Genomic DNA, 22661 nt, shown 5'->3' on the forward strand with positions numbered 1-22661 from the left:
TTTATACTGAAAGGCATAATAATGTGGCAAGACTGTTACACTGGAGATTGTGCAAGCATTATGGTATTGAAGTGGCTGAAAATCACTTGAAACATGAACCACAAAACATCATAGAAAATGATGATGTCTACATCACATGAGATCATCTATTACCAACAGTTCAAAAGACAGATGTTAGAAAACTGGATATAGTGGTCCAAGAAAAAAAGACAAAAATAGCTTTGATCATTGAAATCACCACACCCAGTGACTACAGTGTCCTGCATACAGAGAGACACAGAGTTATAAAATATCAGGATTTGCAAGCAGAAACAAGTGCAATGTGGAAAAAAGATACCCAGATAGTTCCAATAGTATTAGGAGCAACGGGTCTTATAAAGAACGGTCTACAATCATATATAGAGATGTTACCAATACATGTAACTCCATACAAACTGCAGAAGGAGTCATTATTGGGCATGTTGCGGGTGCTTCGAAGATCACTTTTGGCTGACATCAAACAGTAAAACAATACTAATTTCATGAACTTTAATTGTACTTTGACTTAAGAATGGGGTCCATTTCCTGTCATGGTATTTGAAACCAAAATGATTTAGAGAAATTAAAATAGCAAAAAAGAGAAAACACATATTTAGTTCTGCAGCTTACTGCTGACAAGTATAGATTCTGATTACATCATAGCTGTGGTCCGGTATTTGCTGAGCAGTAGTTCCTCAGGAATTTCTCCATGTTGGAAAGTGAACCTAAGACTGCTTTCCCTCCATATAGCGGCATCTTGCACACTACAGAGGTATTTTACCATGATATTATTTGTGATACCATCTGCTGAGCACATCCCTTAACAACTGAATGATGGACACCCCTTTCTATTGATGGACCTACCATTCAGCAGTAAGTGCAGCTGGGGTTTTAATTGGGACATAGATGCAGTCTATTTCATCAAGAACAGGGAGATGTTGCTTATGGCATAGAACTGTTGTGTCACAGTTTTGCACTCCATGGGTATTGTTGGGAAATGGATATACTCATCCACCTTGGTGCACATTGCTCTTAGGAAAAGTGACAGGATGCAACTGACAGCTGTCTAGGACACTTCTGCAGCATCTACAATATCCTGGTGAAATGTCCCAGAGGCCAGAATATCAAGAAAAAGGCATACGTTTGTTTCTATTGGTACTGGGTTACCTCACTGACTGAAGCATACATGTGGAGTGCACACATCCTACACACTGCCTGAACCAGCTGTCTGTCTAATCTGCATCTATCTATCAATTATCTCTTGCTCAGAGAGAGCTAGATTGGCTTACTATCAAAATTAAGAAATCACTTTGTTCAGTTTGTGTTACATCACATGAATGGTTTCAAAGTTTCTTTTAATCGAAATGTAAAATAGTGAATCTGTAATATCCCGATAGTCTTCCTGTTCTGGTTGTGGATAAAACAAATTCAGTTCAACAGACATTTTCTGGAAACATTGAATACCAAAAACTGTGATTAAATAACATTTCTATTTTCAGCATGCTAAATAAATGAATACAATAATTTCTTCATTTTAATAGTAAACTGCTAGATTAACCGTAATCTTGCTTAACATTTAGATGGCTCTGCTTTCTTGGGCTAATTTGCATATTGCCTTCTAGTATGGCTTGCAGTACCCTAGCCTGCTGTAGTGCATTAAATGCTGGTTTATTTTTTTAAGTAAGGTTTGTGGATTCCACAGGATTCTGTAGCAATGTGTGGAATATAATTGTCTTAAGATAAGAACATATGGCCTACACCGAGTGCTTTCAGAAGGTTGTCGATGAAGTACTTTGTTGCATTTAAATTTCATTGGGTGCATCCATTATGTTTAGAATTTCATGAATAGAGTCTGTCATTATCTTATATTGAATGGATAATTATTTGTTCTTGCTTTAATCTACATTATGAAATTGCATTCACAGCTGAAGCATTGATGTTTTCCTTTGACGAGCTGGGCAGTCTGCAACTTTGTTTTGAAATCCAGCCCTGTATGTATATGCCTGTGTAAATATCTTTGTATTATATGTTCTCACACTGTGGAAATTTTATCTGTGGCTTCCACTGAAAATGGGTAACTCACCCAGTTGAACTTTCAAGGTAAATAAATGTCAGCAATTAATTAAATCTCTCCATTCTGACTTCATCTAATATGGGAAACAATCTTTTCCTAGTTTAGTACTAGTCTTACACCTTCAAAAACAGGAAAAATATACTTGTCCTTTCTAAGTGTATTGTTTAATCATTTTAAATCAATAAAGTCAAACAATGAAATTTTTCTTTATTACTAGTATCATCATTACAGCACACCAGTGGTCCCAAACCCTCTCATGGTGCCCCGGAGAATATATTCAGTTTACCTCAGTCTCTGACTTAAAGAGGAGTGTGACTGTCACATTTTATGGCATATTGAGTACTATACGAAGAGCACCAGGTTTCAAATTAATCTTTATTGGCTCATATTTAAAGAGTCTAGAATCACCAACCATTGAAGGAAGTGACTTAAAACAAATAATGCAGTCTGGCTACCCAAAATGAGTAGAATTGTAATGCAGGCTAGAAAAAGTGTGGAAAGAATGGTAAAAATACAGACCACCAGAATATCTGGGAAACTATCGAATGTAGTGCAACTGTACTGCAAAGCAAATAAATAAAGTCAGAAACTATATTATAACAAATTTCAGAATAATAGTAAACACAGCTCTGAAAAACCCAATCTAGTCAGCTATTAAAGAAATCTTACATCCTGGCCAAAACTTCAACCCTAACTTCTGTCCCAATATCTAACTACTCAAAACTGCAACTGAATTCAACTATTATTTCAAAGATAATACAGCATCCCTAACCAAGGATTTCCCAAAATCCAAACCCAACCCTGCCTAACAACCACATATTACCACATCCACTTTCACCATCAAGCCTTGACCACATTCTGTATTAAACTACTCTTTAACAAACTCAAACCATGCCCTAGTTCAGATGATAACCTTCTTAGTGAATAACTTAAAATTGTAGTTGATAGCATTGCCTTTAATGTCTCACTCCTTATAAATAGGTGAATACATAAATCCTGTGTTCACTCTCTCTGAACAAAATCACACATTATCCCATTACACAGGAGAAAATTCAACAGGCATTACTAACTTTAGACCTACAGCAATTCCTTCCCCTCCAAAATACTTTAAAAATGTATTACAAAAAGAATTGCTAAATTATGTCCTTCAGGAAGAACTCCTATTTCCCACACAACACAAATTCTGTCCCTCCCATAGTGCTAACACTGCACTTCTATCCTTTTAGATGTTGCCAATAAATCTAAACATAAGGGCAAACTGGTTTCTTCCTTACTTTTAGACTTCTGTAAAGTCTTTGACACAGTTTGTCACAGCAAACTTCTACTTCAAATGCCCTCACTAGATTTATCTGAGCCCATCCTATAATAGTTCAAAAGCTACCTGTCCAATAAGTATGTCTGGAAAACAACACTTCACCTTCGTTCCATATCTTCCGGTAACCACCGGTGTACCACAAAGCTCTATCTTTGGTCACATCCTCTTTAGAATTCTCCTAATACTCTCCATATGTCCACACAACAGGCCTCCCTAATACAAAAGTCAGATGCCTCCATACTTATATGCACATCTAACAACCTGGCACATCTGCAAAATAATATTCATAAGGCTTTAACAGCCTCTGGAAAATGGCTTTGTAACTCACAACTCATGCTCAACTCCCCCACCCCAAAAAAAACTGATACTTTTTTCCCCAAATTACTCTACCATAAAAAAAAATAAAATAAAAGTCTCTTTCTTAATAATACAACTACTGAAGTCACTTCTCATAGCACGTTATTTGGGATGAAATTGGATGATAATATTAAATTTGACCTGCATATACAAAATTGCATAAAAAAATCATCAAAAACTAAAGATGCTTTACAGAGCCAAAAACTTTCTCACCATCATAACTTAAACTACATTTGGGACTACTTAACTCCTCCCCTCACTACTTTATGGCACTCCCATTCTTACTAATCTGCCCGCATCACAAAAATCCAAACTTGAATAATGCTATAATAAAGTAGCTAAATTAGAGCAAATACCCCTTCAGAACCCATCACCGTATATCACTAAAAAGCCTAAGTTGGTTAGAAATGCCCCATCAACTAACACATATACAGCATCTTACCACCTATAAAATTATACAACATCCATCTGCTTGTCCAGCACAACTATGTTCCCAATCAGTCATTAGGAATCAATGACCAAAAACTTCTCTCTTTCCAAAAACTTATCACATTTGCTGAGCGTGGTCTGTTCTCATACCATGTTGCTAAGGACTGGAACTTCTTACATGTATCCATCAGGTAAAGATTGCCAGTGAAACAATTGTTTTGTAACTCACAACTCATTCTCAATCCCCCACACAAAAAAAAAACTACTTTTTTCCCCCAAATTCCTCTCTCATGAAAAAAACAAAATTAATCGCTGTGTTCATAATACAACCACTACAGTCCCTTCTCATAGCAAAGTATTTGGGTTGATAGCGACTGATGACCTTAAATGTGACCTGCATTCACAAACTTGCATTTTAAAAAATCACCAAAAACTAAGGATGCTTTACAGAGACAAAAATTTTCTAAACAATGCAACTAAAACTACACTTGCCACTACTTACCTCCTCCCGCCGCTATTTTATGGCATGTCTATCCCAACTAATCTCTAGGCATCACAAAAATCAAAACTTGAAGAATTCTATAAGAAAGAACCAAGATTTGCAACAAATACCCCTTTCAGAACCCACTATATAGCACTAAAAAGCCTAAATTGGTTAGAACTACCCCATCTACTAGCATATGGACAGCTTCTTACCACCTATAAAATTATACAGCATCCATCTGCTTGTCCAACACAAAATACCATTCTTCTCAACTATATTTCCAATCAATCATTATGATCCAATAACCAAAACCTCCTTTTTGTCCACAAACCTATCAAATCTGCTAGGCATGGCCTGTACTCATACCATGCTGCTAAGACTTGGAATGCCTTACCTGTATCCATGAAGTCATTACTCTCCCTCCAGTCCTTTAAAATCATTCTGAAAGACTTCCTAGCAAAAATCTGGCTCTGTTGTTACTCTTCCCCAGGATAAACTATATCCCTAAATATGAAAAGTACCTATTCATATCTTACACACCCGTATTCTCCCTCCTTCAATCACTTCCTTACTTTAATTAATTTCTCTCCCATGACTCTCTCTTTCTAAATATGCCATGACCATGTTTTTTCTTTCACTTCATATTGCAATTCCTGTTTGTATTATACTAACTTACCTTTAATTTATGTATAAACTGGCTAACATTTCTCTTAATATTAAATCACTGCCATATAAGTTGTATGTATTCTTAACCAATGTTTACAAATTATGTTAAAACTGTAGACTTTTTATATTATTGTTGAAGACTGTAAAATTGTTGTTCTTAAAAAGTTTTTGTAATATTTTGAAGTTTTCCCCTAGGCCTCCACTAAGTATGTGCACCTACTCAATCAGACTTTCCCGGTAATCAAATGTTAATAAATAGGTATTGTTAACATGTCTGCCAAACAAGAGCAAACACTCATCTGCAACTTGCACTCAGCTACTGTCAATAACTGTGTGATATCGAAAGGTTAATTGAAAAGCAGCTAAAAGAACCCATTATGTTCTAAAGTAACTAAAAGAATATGTTTTGTTATAACCACTTAAAAGATTCTATCACATCTCCCTCAAAATCACTTCAGGTGGTTTGCAGAATATGATTAGAGCAGGATGCTTCAAGTTGCTCGTTTCTATTGATTAGTTCAATCAAATAAAAGAGAGTCATTAGAAGACTCTTACATGATTGAGGTCAGCAGTAGAAAAGAACACAGACTTCTAATGCTTGCAGCGAACATGTAAAGCACTGTCATCAAATGTGAAGAGTTTACTTGCTAAAGCTTCCTTCAGGTAGTATCCTTAACCTGACTGCAGAGATGAGCTACAGAGGTATTAACATACTGCATTTTAGTCCAACTGCAATGGCTATTGCCATGTCACGATTAGATTTGAGTGTGTCATTGTTGTGCAGAATATAACATGAAAAAAAGTTATAGATAAACAAGACTCCCTCAGGAAAAAAAGATACATTTCCCAATGAGTGTTTTTTTTTTCTTGGGTAATATAGGCTTATATGAGAAAGCAATAATCATCCCCAATATTACTACGCCTCTTGCTCTTACTTAAACAGTCGAACGTGTCACATAATTGAACCCTCCTTACATGTTTGCCCTGCATTCTGATCACACCACTTAATCTATGCCTCCAATTTGATCTCGCTCTGTGTCAGTTGTAATCCCTGTGCTCAAGCTGTGATGAAGAGGGAGGAATGGGTCACCATATGACTGTTTTCAGTTCCTGGAAATCAGGACAGGATTGATGTATTGGGGGACTGGGGTCTGCTCTTGGTCAGCATAGTGTTACCTCAGTGAGAGCCAGACTACACTAATGCTTCCATATCCTGTAAGGAAGGCAAAGATGATCTATGAGGCTGGATAGACTACCTTCAGGACCCCACAGGAGCATGTATGTAGTACTATTGTAGTGGCATCGTGTGTGTGTGTGTGTGTGTGTGTGTGTGTGTGTGTGTGTGTGTGTGTGTGTGTGTGTGTGTGTGTGTGTGTGTGTGTGTGTGTGTGTGTGCATTTTAGTCTGGTACTCAAGTTCCATATAACTATTTTTGTGTGAGGGGAAAAGAGGGCAGGCACCATCACTACACCTTTGTTTCTGAAACCTAATGTTATACTTCTCTGATTTTTAATTTAGAAAGTACAGTCAAATTATGAAGTTTATATCACATGGGATCAGCCATTACCAACAGTTCAAAAGATAGATGCTAGAGAACTGGATATAGTGGTCCAAGAAAAGTAGACAAAAGTAGCACTGATCATTGAAATCACTACAACCAGTGACTACAGTGTCTTGTATATAGAGAGACACAAAGTCATAAGATATTAGGATCTGTAGGTAGAAACAAGAGCAATGTGGAAGAAAGATACCCAGACAGTTCCAACAGTAGTAGGTGCAACAGGTCTTATAAAAAAAGAATCTGCAATCGTATTTAGATATGTTGCCAATCCATGTAACGCCATACGAACTGCAGAAGGAGTCATTACTGGGCACATTGTGAGTGCTGCAAAGAGCACTTTTGGATGACATCAAAGATTTAAACAATACTAATTTCATGAACTTTAATCATACTTTGACTTAGGAATGGGGACCTTTCCCATCATGGTATTAGAAACCCAAAAGATTTGGAGATATTAAAAAATAAAGATGTACACCCACTATCATCTATATATATTTATTTATCATTTGCTGACAGGGTCAATAAGTGTGGGAAACTGTCATTGTGATATTATACACATACCAAAGATTACATGGAACACCCTGTATAACTACATGTTAGCACTCAGCGCATGTGCCACATGATCGCCGTCCCCCTGACAATACCAGACAAGTTATACTGCCATGAAATCCTGACATACATTCATATGTGTTCAGGCAAACTATCAAGTGGTAATACTGATATGATGTAGTGGTATGTCTGTGATGCAGTACCATCACACTACAGCTATACCTATGTCACAATTAGACATCAGACTCTATACCACCTCCAAATAAAACATTTGGTCTGAATCACATTCAGCACAATGAAACTGTTAACACATTTGCACATTTGCCTATTTCACATCATTACATCAGATGTACATCATATGCCTATATGTATAAGAGTGGAAATGTGTGGGTGAGGGCTCTGACACCATATGTGGATACATGACAACTGAGGTGCATGAGTCTAGGGCAGAGCAGTTGATGACACAAATGCTGACAGTCACAGAATGCTGCAGGGGAACATCTGTGTAATCCTTGTGAATGACAGTGCAATACTGCATACAATGAATTCCCCAAGGTTGCAAGTGAATTCCAACATGTCATATGTTTGTTTATATAACAGCATTACAACATGTGCATGAATCCAGGTGTATGTGCCCATGTAATCAGAATGACATAACACTGCTGTATGTAAGATCATATTTCTAGATGCTATGTATTCACATGCACACCTGCACACCATACTGCAGCTGTCACTGTGATGGTTACATGCCAACAGTGCAGAATGTTGATATACTGCAGTACAAGGGCATATGCCTTAGTAAGTTGACAATATACATAGTATCATCCAATGTCAACAGTCCTCAGGAGGCATATTACTGCAGCTGCTATGGAAGGAGCATGTAACCAAATATCAGTAGCGACCATCAATATGATAGCTCAATTCACAGATTGGAATACACTGTTGTAGGGATACATTACATCCACACCTCAACATAACACATGTGGATGACAATAACATTGACATGTGCAATGTTCAGTGGGTCATGGGACATTACTAGGCTACCGGCCAGGAGCACATAAAATCCTAGCCATTATTATACCATTTAAACACAAATCAGTATACCTATGTGATGGCAGATAGTAGGGATATGTGCATATGTGTGTATGTGTTTGATTTATTACATACTGCCTTTGTCCATATATGCTATGCACATGACCTGGTGACAGAATAAGCAATCACAAATCTAGTGGTCTGGAGGTGACTTGCAGAAGGTTCAGGTGGTGCTCTGATTTGCATTGTGTGTATGCATCTTTCAGATGATAACATCCTCAGTATCCACAGAATGGATGTTATGTAGAGAGAGGGAAAAAGATGATGTTGGATTCAGGGATCTTTGTAAAAGGTTCTCCTGAGTGGTACACAAATGAAAAGATTCAAAGCATTGGACAATGACCATAATATACCACAACAGCACACACACACACACACACACACACACACACACACACACACACACACACACACACACACCAGCTGCCTGAGGTCAGGTTTGAACACCAGACCTATGGAGGTATAAGATCTGTATTCCATACAATGTAAGACTAGCATCACTACAGATGACTGACTTTAACAGTGTCAGAGTGCACTTTACAGAGGATGAAATAATCAGTATTTAGAGAAGATGTTTGGGATAAGAGTGCCTGACATAGCTGTGGATTCATGTCTCTAGACCAGAATTTGAATGGACACATATACACACTCTGAAGTTGGCTAATGAGAGATCAGAACTCACACATATCTAGTCAAATAAGCTGCAGAACATAATACTTTATGCTAGAGCAACCACACAAGAACATATTTAATAGTGTCAGACTGTACTTTATAGAGGATGAAATCATTAGTAGATGCAGAGAAGAAGATGTTGGCAGGCATGTCTGAAATACCTGTGGAGTCACATCCTGGTGTAGAATTGTCTCCAGACTAACAGTTGCATGAACAGACACTCACACATTGACTGCTGTGAGATTAGAACCCTCACATATCTAATTAAAGAATCTACTTAAGAAAATACTTAACACTCATGCCACCACAGAAGTCTGATTTTATTAGTGTCAGGGTGCACTTTATGGAGGATGACATCATCAGCGTATGCTGAGAAGAGGATGTTGGGAGGGCTATATGAAATTGTAGCGGATTCCTGTAGCAGTGTGAAAGAATCTTCTAAATGCTACTTTAATGAGGTCAGCAGGACCTGGGCTCATGCTCTTTTGACTGCAAACGCACACACACAAAATTAAGTTGACTACTGTGAGATTAGAACCCCTATCTATTTAATTACACAAGCTAGAGAACGCAGTACTTAACATGTGCACCACCACAGACACCAATGTTCACAATCTTAAGAGTATACATTATAGAGGATGACATCATCATAGTGCCACAAGTAACATATACTGTTATGAGACTTGCTTGCAAAGGCAAGACATGTATTATGATTGTGTGATTGCAATTTACAAAAGTAGATATAAATACATCCTGGCAGCCTAGGTGAAATAAGCTATCAGGAATGCATATTGCAGAAGTGAAACAGACATGTACCACACACAGACGCACACACACACACACACACACACACACACACACACACACACACACACACACACACACACACACACACACACACAAAATTTGGAAACAGCAGTAGTGCAATAATAGAGTTATGTCTCTTCATATTCAGATAAAAGTATGTTTGAACACCACACCTATGGAGGTATAAGATCTGTATTCCATACAATGTAAGACTAGCATCACTACAGATGACTGACTTTAACAGTGTCAGAGTGCACTTTACACAGGATGAAATAATTAGTGTATTCAGAGAAGATGTTTGGGATAAGAGTGCCTGACATAGCTGTCGATTCATGTCTCTAGACCAGAATTTGAATGGACACATATACACACTCTCAAGTTGGCTAATGAGAGATCAGAACTCCCACATATCTAGTCAAATAAGCTGCAGAACATAATACTTTATGCTAGAGAAACCACACAAGAACATCTTTAATAGTGTCAGACTGTACTTTATAGAGGATGACATCATTAGTAGATGCAGAGAAGAAGATGTTGGCAGGCATGTCTGAAATACCTGTGGAGTCACATCCTGGTGTAGAATTGTCTCCAGACTAACAGTTGCATAAACAGACACTCACACATTGACTGCTGTGAGATTAGAACCCTCACATATCTAATTACAGAATCTACTTAAGAAAATACTTAACACTCACACCACCACAGAAGTCTGATTTGATTAGTGTCAGGGTGCACTTTATGGAGGATGACATCATCAGCGTATGCTGAGAAGAGGATGTTGGGAGGGCTATATAAAATTGTAGCGGATTCCTCTAGCAGTGTGAAAGAATCTTCTAATCTAAATGCTACTTTACTGAGGTCAGCAGGACCTGGGCTCATGCTCTTTTGACCGCAAATACACACACACAAAGTTAAGTTGACTACTGTGAGATTAGAACCCCTATCTATTTAATTACACAAGCTAGAGAACACAGTACTTAACATGTGCACCACCACAGACACCAATGTTTACAATCTTAAGAGTATACATTATAGAGGATGACATCATCATAGTGCCACAAGTAACATATACTGTTATGAGACTTGCTTGCAAAGGCAAGACATGTATTATGATTGTGTGATTGCAATTTCCAAAAGTAGATATAAATACATCCTGGCAGCCTAGGTGAAATAAGCTATCAGGAATGCATATTGCAGAAGTGAAACAGACATGTACCACACACAGATGCACACACACACACACACACACACACACACACACACACACACACACACACACACACACACACACACACACACACACACACACACACACACACACACACACACACACACACACACACACACACACACACACACACACACACACATACACACACGCACACACGCACACACACACACACACACAATTTGGAAACAGCAGTAGTGCAATAATAGAGTTATGTCTCTTCATATTCAGATAAAAGTATGTCCACATTAAAACAAGTTACTGACAATATCAATGGGGCATGAGCATGGATGACCAATGTCCAGTGTCACTTTAAACTAATAGAAAATGTAAAAATGCAGTTATGCACTGTAATGCTGGAGTCTGTTTGAAATGGCCCAAGTTCTGATATACCATTTGGAAGTGCTTTGCTGCAGGGCACAAATGAATATTAGAAAGAATGTGTTCTGTGAAGCACACATCACTGCCCTTCTCTTGTGTTTATGAATTCATTACCATGCTTTAGAGGATTATAGTGTAGTAACAAGTGTTAGACATGCTGTACACATCTTTACAACGCGCATCACCGAGAAGGTAATTTGTGTAACTGATGGCAGAGTAGTAGTGCAAGCATGTTACACATTTCAGAAATTCAAATTGTACTTGAGATGTAGCAGTGTCCACTGGTGCTCATTGCCAGAATGTGCACAAATATAAACATACATTACCTCACTCGGTTTAACTGCAAAATACATCTGTTTGTCGATAATGTTTCATTTGTCAGGTTTGTAAGGTATGTTATCTGAAAAATTGCTGACAGATACTATGATGTGCATACTTTACTCTATGCCTGAAATGTTGAAGCCACAGTTTTCTTGCATAAATAACTGTTGGCAGTGCCTTCCCCATATGTGTGATATTAAGCGCTGAACAAATGCAGCCTCTGCTTATGGAAAACAAGTGTAAGATTTAATTTGGTTCTCCTTCCTTCGAGCAAACAGGCTCAGCAGCAAGGTACAGTACTGAGTGTGGAAAATACACCTGCAGCCTAGTTTTCTTTGTAGCACAGTGTAAGACCAGTGAGATCTGGTCAGAATATAGGTGAACTACAGTTAAATCTAGAGGATTCTCATTTTTTTACAAATGGTGTCAGGATGTCATTAGCTAAGTAAATGTCAACAAGACTGCAAAAATGATAATCAATGGCTACACTAAAATGTGTGCCTGCCACAAATTGTATCAGTAATGCCTACCTCAATACACTTGTACAACTATTTGCTGCTTTGCAGGCCTCACTGCAAACCTCAAGTTAATTGGTATATCTTTTGAAATAATTATTATGACTCAGCAGATAATGGCTAACTGTATAAAGACAGATATCCTGCAGATGTCCTGTGTGTGGTATGTTTCTTCACAGTAAGGATGGTTTCTGCATTATGTTAGGGATCTACTTCACTTCATCTAAAGCTTATTCGTCAGAATTTTGTTTGACCGAAACCAAACCACCTAATTTTCAAATTACCGAAAACTCATTTGACTGAAACTCATTTCACAGAAACCTTACAATCCTGAATTTCAAAATACTAGATTTTACACCATAGGCATGCATACTTACAACACCAATGACTAACTCTTTTCAGAGCTTAAAAACTTACTTACCCTCTTAACAGAAACCAAACAATATATAAACAAACTAGGTAGGGGGCTACACCCCCACAGCCCCCCTAACTATATATACAGTACTAACGCCAGGATTGCACTACAGTGGGAAAAAGGGCATCTACCTTTTACTTGCCTTACAGTACTCTACACGCTGCCACTACTGCTGGTAATGCACAAAACATTCACCATATTGCTTTAGATACTTCCCATAACAATGTAAAGAGACATACCCACATTTAAAAACACTACAACACTACTTTCTACATGACTGTTGGTATTCTGACAGTCAGCACTGTAAGTTGCAATAATTCTTTTTACCACAAGCAAATCACAGGTGAAGGGAAACCCACATCATGACTATGGCTTAACATTCGGTGAAATGAGATTTAGTCAAATGAGTTTTTGGTAATTTGAAAATTAGGTGATTTGGTGGTCTCGGTCAAATGAAATTCTGCTAAATGAGTTTTAGGCGAAGTGAAGTAGACCCCATGTTATATTATCATTTCATCCATCATCACCTAAACATGACTCAAAGGGAATACTACAAAAGAATTTGAAACCTTGCACACTTTAGTGTAGCCATCAATGGTCACTTTTGCAATCCTAATCACATTTACTTAGCTAATGACATCCTGACACCATTTGTAAAAAAATGAAAATTGTCTAAATTTAACTGTGGTTCACCTGTGTTCTGACCAGAGCTCACTGGTCTTACACTGTGCCACAGAGAAAGCTAGAGGAGCACTGAATCAAGGTAACATGTTTGTAGTATCCATCAGCAGAGTCATGCCGTTATGCAGAAACCATGAGATGACTTGTACATCCATCAGCCAAATAGATTCATATCTGTAAACAGGGGTGAGAATGAAGAGGTGCATACAAGAAGGGATGGGCATACACATAACAATGTTTGTTGTGATGTAACATTCATGGATATGTTGTTAGTCTGTTCTAATTATTAAGCTGCCATGCTGTGTAGCATGAAGTGACTGACATAGGGATAATGAAGGGTTAGTAGAGGGACAGCAGGCTTATATCAAATAGAACAAGGTTGGATAAATATGTAATAATCATTGGGATGTATGTCAATGCAAATAACTTGGTTTGACCAGTATCCTATATATCCCCATGAGATCTCATAACTGGCATAAATATTAAGATGTGGATGATTATACATATCATAGACATATAACATCACAGTAAGAAATGATAAGAGGGGCATCTGGAATTGAATTCTTGATGCTATGGGTAAAGTAAATATTCAGTCAAGTGATTTATGTCAGAAGTCCACAGAGGAAGTTATACTTTGTTACATCCAGCAGTATACAGATCTGTCAGACTGTTTCAAAGTAGTGTATTTACTCAACTTTAACTCTGTGTTTCCCTAGCGCAGCAAGTTTGATCAAGTATTACTCGAAAATAGTCGGTCTAGTGCAGCTGATGGCAAAATTTCATCAGGCTTTGCCATAGGATTTGGACAGCCATTCCCTGCTGCTCAACGTTGGTACATGATGCCAAACTCAGAGCAAATGTAGAGGACAAAAAGTGAAAGCTTGTTTATGGGCCCATTCTGCCCATTTGTGTGGTATGTGATTCTATTTTTGACCATATTAAAGGTATGAAAATGGGGTAGATAGGAAAGTTGTGAAATGGGAGAGCAAGCAGGAGGAGGGAAGCAATAAAGGAATTTTCAGGAATGAATTAAGAAAGAACCATTGGGCTCATTCTTCAACACAGTAATATGCACATGTAGATAAATTTCATTACTTTGGACTGTCACCACAACACAGATGGGTGACAACACAAAGATGTTTTAAAGCCAATTCACCCAAATTGAGTGTGTCAAGAAAGCACATATGTGAAGTAGAGAGCTATGTATGGGACATTTTTTTTTTTTGTGTGTGTGACAGGTGCCCATTTTTGTCTTTGGGATTTCAAGAAGAGAGGAATGTTGGGGAAGGGACATAGGAATGTGAGGGTCAGGAAGGTACAGTACCTGATGAAGCAGGTACCGGCAAACAAGACAGACAAGACAGACACAAGGATGGAGACAGATGCAAAAAGGTGGGGAACACCATGATTCGGGATAGGTAGGGGTCATCGGAGGCACATACCTGTCAATCATGAGAACAGTGAGAATCAAGTCCTCATCCTCAGAACTGTCATGACTATCTCCTTCATCAGCTCCCTGTGAGACTGCTTGACATGGGAGTCTCTTTTCTGTTTTAATTAGCAACCTCTCCTGGTGGCTGATGCAGGCACCAAAGCCAGTTTCTATTACATTGCACACCATCCCTAGCAGCTCCTGGCAGGTGATATAATCACTGCATCCAGCAATACTCCTGGAGTTTACTGCTGCACCAGCAGCTGGGCAATGCTACCTGAAGTGGATGGGCCAGGTAGAGGAGGGGCTGCAGAGGCAGTACTGCCAGGGTGCATCCCAGATCTACTGGGTGTTGGCATAGTAGCTGGAGGAGGGTTGGCAGGCTGAGCTGCAGTTATTGGTCTACCTCCCTCCCTGTACTGAAAAGCATTTGGTTTATTATCAGAAAGATATGGCATCAGAACAATATGATTCCAGGGGACCCCCCCCTCAAAAAAAAAGATAAGGGGTAGGGTGATATAGAGAAGAGAGATGATTAGAACCATTATATATCACATTCATGCTTTATTACAACAAATATCCTTTTACTATTATACTGGCTATAGAGCTTTCAAAATAAAAAAAAATGACTGTGAATTGTTTCAAGTGACCCTTGGAATATGCAGATATTCCATATATGCTTTAAAAGATAATACAGATTAACTTTACAACGTGGCATTAAAGCCAATATTTCTGCATGTCAAATGTAGAAATAAAACTTATTGAATGTCAGTCTATAGGTTACTTGTGGGAATTGAACTCACATAATTTGAACACTATTACATTGGTCTAGTACAATTACCAAGAACTACAGCAGACAACATACATGCTTGCTGTTACAGTTAAGATACTCATGCTGGACTTGATACTGATCCATGGAATCACAATATATTTATTACAGTGAGGGTGAGTTGTGCTGCATCCATGCCACTTGTCTCTCTGAGTCACTCCAGCCTCTAAGTATGTGTCTCCACATTTGCTAATATTCCGTCTGCAGCTGTAAAATAGAAACTGAAAGCAGAGACATGAAAGCATTGTGCATACCACTCTTGGCTATTTACAGCATTCCATAACATATAAAATTGCTTGATTTGTATACTTACACAACTGTGGACTGTCAGCAGTTCTAAATTCATCAAGCCACTGGTTGAGTTGTGCCTGTTTGCGCCTCTATAGATCACTGTAGTGGTGCCTACACTGCTTCCCAATGCATGGTATGCCAGTCACACTAGATACCACCTTGCTAGGATGTTCCATGCCTCAGCCTTATACTGAAACTTTGTATAATCCCCCTGCAGTAGCCTGCAGCTGTAGCACTTCACAAGGCATGCAACAAATATATTTGACTCCTCCACACCCCATCTCTGTGCCCTGAATTTGGCACCATCCTTCCCATCTCCCGCCATGACTGCAAATGTCTTCCAACAACAGTTGTAACATTTTCTAGCCAATTTGTACTACATTTTACAAACAGTGCACACACAAGCATAACCACTCCAGACAAGTTTGAGCAATTTGAAGTGAAGAGAAACACTGGCAAATAAAGAGTAAGGGAGTTTATGAAACTGCAGTGTTGAGCTGAAACTTGGCACTGATTTATGGCATGTTGTGTTGCTATACCTAGTCACACTTTGTCCACTGGTCAGCACTGCAATTCTAGAAGACTTGGCTTTTAATCTATGACATTGGAGGAATCAATGGGATGACTTGGCACATGTTTTATGGGGACTAGTTTACACACTTGTTAAAAGTAACTTGTACAATGTGGGATTCAAATCTATGTAAAATGGAATGCATACATTTACACATACATAATTAGCCCTCATTGCCACAGAAGAACTGTTTGCCACCTCTTGTCATTGCAGGTATAAAGTTTAAAGAGTGATTGGTGATATTCTTCAATTAAACCTGTATATGTGTGACATTAAAAGATCCTGCCTTATGCATTCTAAGCTGTGATGCACAACTAATGAATGACAATATATTGAAAATAGATAGACTTGCATGATTTTAGTAATAGACTTTGGAGTTATGATGTATATCTGCCAATACATTCTGTTTTACAGTTAAACTTGGGTTATAGGAGGGGTATAGATGATTGCTACTCTATTATGTCGATCACAGATATGTGACTGCATTTTATATTACATAATCATCATTGTCATGCTAAGCCAGTTCCACTCATAGTACTTATATGATACCTACAAATATATGTGTATGCCAGCAATAATAATCTTCTGTCTTCAACCTTTATAACCAAAATTTTCTTTAAAATTACAGTGGGACACCATCACTAAAAAGCAGAGTGTGTTGGATTTGAACCCTGCCTCACAAGTGTTCTGACCATGAACTTACTGCACTTGCACCTGGTGCCACAAAGAAAAGCCAATGCATTTTCCATACTCAGAGCTGTTCAAAGTACCGATGGTTGCACCTCACCACTGAGCCTGTTTGCACAGAGGAAGGCGAACCAAATTACATTTTTCATTTTTTTTTCCTTAAGCAGTGAACTGTGTTTGTGCACAGGTGGTCAATGCGCAAATGTAAAAGGCAATAGAGAACATATATTACTAGTGTTAATACTAGTTATGACCCTTCATCAGTAAAAATAACTACTGTGGGACTGCAACCCTGCTTTTCTTATGTTCTGTCTTTTTTAGCTCTATGTATTTATAAATTGTGGCACAGAGACAGTCAGGTATCAGGTGGAATTTCTGCAGTCATTTCCACCATGTTGCTGACCACCGTGCAATGTAACTAAGCTTGTGTGTGCTCTAGAAGGTGACTGATATTAAATTTGCAATTTAAAGCAGCTAACTGTGTTTGTGCTATGCCACTACACATGGAAAATGAAAAAAAGAAAAATGGATAAATACAAAGGTAAACCAATATCACAGCTCTGGATTTGAACCATCAGAGTATTGCATTTACACAACACATATATTTATACCAAAAGTCACATGGTTGCCATTTTCTTCCCTGGTCAAGCCTAGAGACAGGATGACAGCACCTCTGCTGAGTATATCTACAATGGTAAATGCATCATATCATCTAAGTGATTCCTTTGCACCTCTTTGGGATGACTAACAGACACTGGCAATGCTTTCTCTTATGAGGAGGTAAGTCTTTTTCTGTTTTAGCTCTGTTAGAGGTGTTTTCAATAAAATAAAACCTGTGAGGATCTACACTCCAATCTTAAATAGCAGATTGGTATTCCAATGGGATGCAGATGCATCTGCTCTAAGACGATCCTCTAGGATGACTTGCAGTAGATTTCTGAAAAAATATCTGAAGCAGATTGTTTGAATATCTATGCTGTTGGAGGGAATACATATCAAAGATACACCACTAAGCTATAATAAGTTGTAGCATGTGCTTATACATATATTTGTGCATTAAACTGTAAAATACAACCTGATGATGACATCTGGCATATATTATTTGTTGTGCAGGGCCTTATGTGTCCCCTCACTGTACTTTATTTTTCAAAGAAAAAAATGTAGAACTCGATGATATGTTTAGTAAATTGAATGACCTAGTATGTGCAGGTTTATGCAAGTGTCCCTCAAGCAGTTTGATGAGAACTTCTGTTGTCCTTATTCTAAGACATGTTGAGTGTACATGTGGCTAACAATGGGTGGACTAGCTCTGTTTTACTTTTGCTTGAAATTCATGAGTTCATTTCCACATACTTACCAGTGATTGGTATAGTTGTCACTCCATGAATATTATATATCAACTTTGTGTACAGTTGACTGTGCATGAAATATTTTTATAGGAAATATTCATGTGCAACTCCTTACATGTCTTATATGTTCATATACATGCATATTTATTTAATTTAAAATTATACCTATTTGAGTGGTGTATACATATTCATGCATCCACATTCCCCAGGATTAAATAAAACTTACACGGAGTGTAATACTAGTGCAGCCGCTCCTGCATGAAATATGGCTGCTGAGCAATACAGTAAACAAGACTGGGGATGTGCAGGAGCCTGCCAGCACTATTCCCACATGGGCACCACTGAATAATGCTAATTACCTTATTTCCTGGTGAAAACCATGCAAATGAGGTGAATTAGTGATTCAGTAAATAGGCAGGCATCTGTGCAGGAATTGTAGGAGGTGCAGAAATGTATTCTGCTACTAGCCAAATACATTTTTGCAAAAATCAAAACGGAGGCATGACAGCTCAAAGTAAAGCATGTATTATACTCCTTAGGCATGCCAATGGCCAAATATATGGCCATTGGCACGGAAAAGTGTTTTAAAATTATAAAAATATTTTTTTTTTCTGGTCGATCTTGGACGGTTAAGCATAGGGCAGTGGTGTGCAAATGGGATTGTGCCAAAAATTTTAAAAAAATGTGAAAAGACAATTTTAAGTGAAATCTTCATTTTGCCATTTTAGTCTATGGCGTGCAGAATCAAAACAATAACAGGTAACACTGGTTGCTAAGAAGGAAGGCTGTGGTGTATTGGTATAACCAAGGACTAAGGCAGTGTGGTATGCAAATGAGCAAATTTTACTGAATCACTAAAGGGGAGACCATTCTCTGGCTGCACCTAACTGTGTAGGAGCTATAAGGCAGTGGTGTAAGCAGGAGAAGCAGCTGATATGAAAAGGGTGTGTGTCATGCTTGGTGCAAGTACATTGGAGCTCCACGGCTCCCAGTTGAGCTTAGCTAAACACAGCTAAGCAAGTTGGTATGTCTGAAGTTGTATTGACTTATTCCATGAAATGAAGAGCATGTTCATGTCCAGGGGAGGGCCATTTCTCATTGCTTACCTTAGCTAAATGGGTTTGCGTGGTGTGCACTGGGTTTAAAACAAAAAAAAAAACAGAAATAGTAGGACTGTTTACATTTGGGCACGGGTTTACATGGCGTGCCTTGAGCTTAAAAGGGGTGGAAATGGTAAGGAAAAAAAAGGGAAAGAGCAGAATAAAAGCAATCAAGTACTAATAAAATAGCAAGCAGGTGGAATGCATCATAGCCAGCCAATCATACAGACAGCATCTGCAGCACAACACTATAAACTGTGCAAACACCTTTCAGTCTGGTTGTCCCACAAACCTTGCACCATTGGTGTACACATGTGGGGGAATTTCAACCAAATAAATGTTAGGGGCTGCTGTTGCTTTGATCTATCAGAATGTGCTAGAGGCTGAGGGCGGTAAGGAGGATAATGCTGACAACCACCCCAGACTGAGGAGGAGAAGAGTGTTCAGACCCAGGGTAACATACCAAGGGCTACATGATCTGGAGACAGTAGAGTGCTACAGGGTGGACAGAGACACACTTCAGCAAATCATTGAGATGTGCCAGCCTCAACTCAGACCCAGAGACAACAGAGGGGGAACCCATCCCAGTGGATACCAAGGTATGTCTAGCCTTAAGAATACTAGCTACCAGTACTTTCCAAAGACCTACTGGGGACATGATGGGGGTCTCACAGGCATCTGCATCCAAGGTACTCCTCCGGTTCCTGGATGCTATGCTACCACATGCCAGTGAGCACATTTACTTCCCCAACACTCTTGAGGAGAGGACCAGTAATATTCGTCTCTTCCACCATGGAGCAGAATACCTGGAGGTACTGGGTGCGGTAGACTACAAGCACATCCACATCAAAACACCACCCAGTGAACAGACTAGGGTCTACATAAACCACAAGGGCTTCCCCTTCATCAACTGCCAGGTCATGTGCAATGTCCAGGGCATTATCATGAATGTTGTGCTGGTAGCCCTGAAAGCTTTCTAGATTCCCACATCTGGCATTTGTCACAGCTGTACCAGGCATTTGCCATTGGGGACATCCCGTATGACCATCTGCTGGGGGATGCTGGCTATGCAATGGAGCCCTGGATGATGACATCCATCAGAAACACAGACACACCAACTCAAGAACGCCATAATGAGGCACACACACAAACCAGGATCATTATAGAGCATGTGTTTGTGTTGCGCAAGTCACAGTTCCACTGCCTTGACATATCTGGTTGAGCCTTGCAGTACTCTCCAGCCACATGTGCACACAAGTTCATAGTATGTGCCATGCTACACAGTATGATCCTGTGGAAACAGCTGCTACAGAAACAGCATGGGAAAAGGCCACACAGCCCTCCACCATTTCCAGGGTCCCCACAGGCACAGAAGGACTCGGAGGAGGAAGCCCCTGAGCCTGCTCCTGTAGGCAGACAGAGGCATGCCCAGTATGCCCAGGTCTTGGCAAACAGGCAATGCATAGCACACACACTAACACTGTAGGGACCCAGGGACTGACACCTCTCTCCAACTCGCACACACAGTAAAATGGATGCCACACACATCACACTACCTGTAGCTTACTCTGTACAGGCAATATACTGAGTGCATCCGACGTAGTCAGCCCTCACTCACCATCCCCACAACTGATGCAGGCATGAAGTAAGTCGGTCTTCTAAACAATAAATGAATGGAGTAGTATATTCTGGTAGCATATCTATAGTATTGCTGCATGCATGTAACGGAATAGGGTGGCCTACTGGGGTAGCAGCAGACAACTGACAGCTATGTGGGACACCAGGAAATGTCTGCCCAATACTGGCTTCCCCACACTATGTAGTATCATCCACTGCAGTATATACAGGAGGGGGCAATTTTGGGGGTGGGGGTTATAGGTCACATGCATGGATGTCAATGTGGGGATCCCATACTCACCCCTCAAAATCACTCAGCAAGTCAGCAGTAGAAAACCATAAAGGAATGTCTGGCAAAGGACCACAAATGGTGACAATGATGGAATACCTCCCCTACAGACTTAAAAAGTGATATCACAGCAGGCCTTCCAGTTGCAGTAAGGCTCTGAATGGTAAGAAGTGTGAAACTCAATTGTATGCCATTACAATCTGGTCTGTGGCCTCTAGTGATATGCCTCTATTCTCCAAGAAAGGGCACAGTACTATGCTAAATGGAACCAAAATGTATAGCCAATATCAGCACAGTATGTGCAAATGTGTACCATTGACAGGTGTGCCCCCCAATACCCATATTCCATAGAAATGCAGTAACATGTAGGTTAGTAGGGTAATAGCAGCAGAACACACATTGCCAGGGCTGTCCCAATCAACATGATAAATTGTTGCATGTCCACAATATGGAGGGGTCAATGATCTATGTATATGCGTGGGAAATACTGCCAGGATGTGGCTAGTACTTACTCCTGGCTGTTGTGTCTTAGTGGCCAAGGTACAGTACTGTGGTAGACAGGGTCATGTTCCAAGAATCGCAGTGCCAACTATTTTTCATGTCAGCTACACCTATGGTGGGAGTTGTACACACTGTCCAGATGTCAATATCCATTACTGCCAGTAAGCTGGACAGGTCATGGACAGGGAGACACACATATACACAGTACACAGGTTGGAGTAACCTACACAGTGTCTGCCATACCTCCCAACTGTACAGACCTTTTGCAGAATGTACAGAGGTTTGCATCATATTTGTGATGTCTTTATCATGAAATAGAGGTCATGTGGCAAATCATTGGCAAACCACGAAAGTCTAAAGTCAGAAAATAATGACGGATCATAGTGTCTCACACTTCATACCATATAGAAAATGCATGACAATGCAAAAA

This window comes from Protopterus annectens, chromosome 5.part0, assembly GCF_019279795.1.
Source record: "Protopterus annectens isolate FY-2018-M chromosome 5.part0, PAN1.0, whole genome shotgun sequence".
In the NCBI taxonomy this organism is placed as follows: Eukaryota; Metazoa; Chordata; order Ceratodontiformes; family Protopteridae; genus Protopterus; species Protopterus annectens.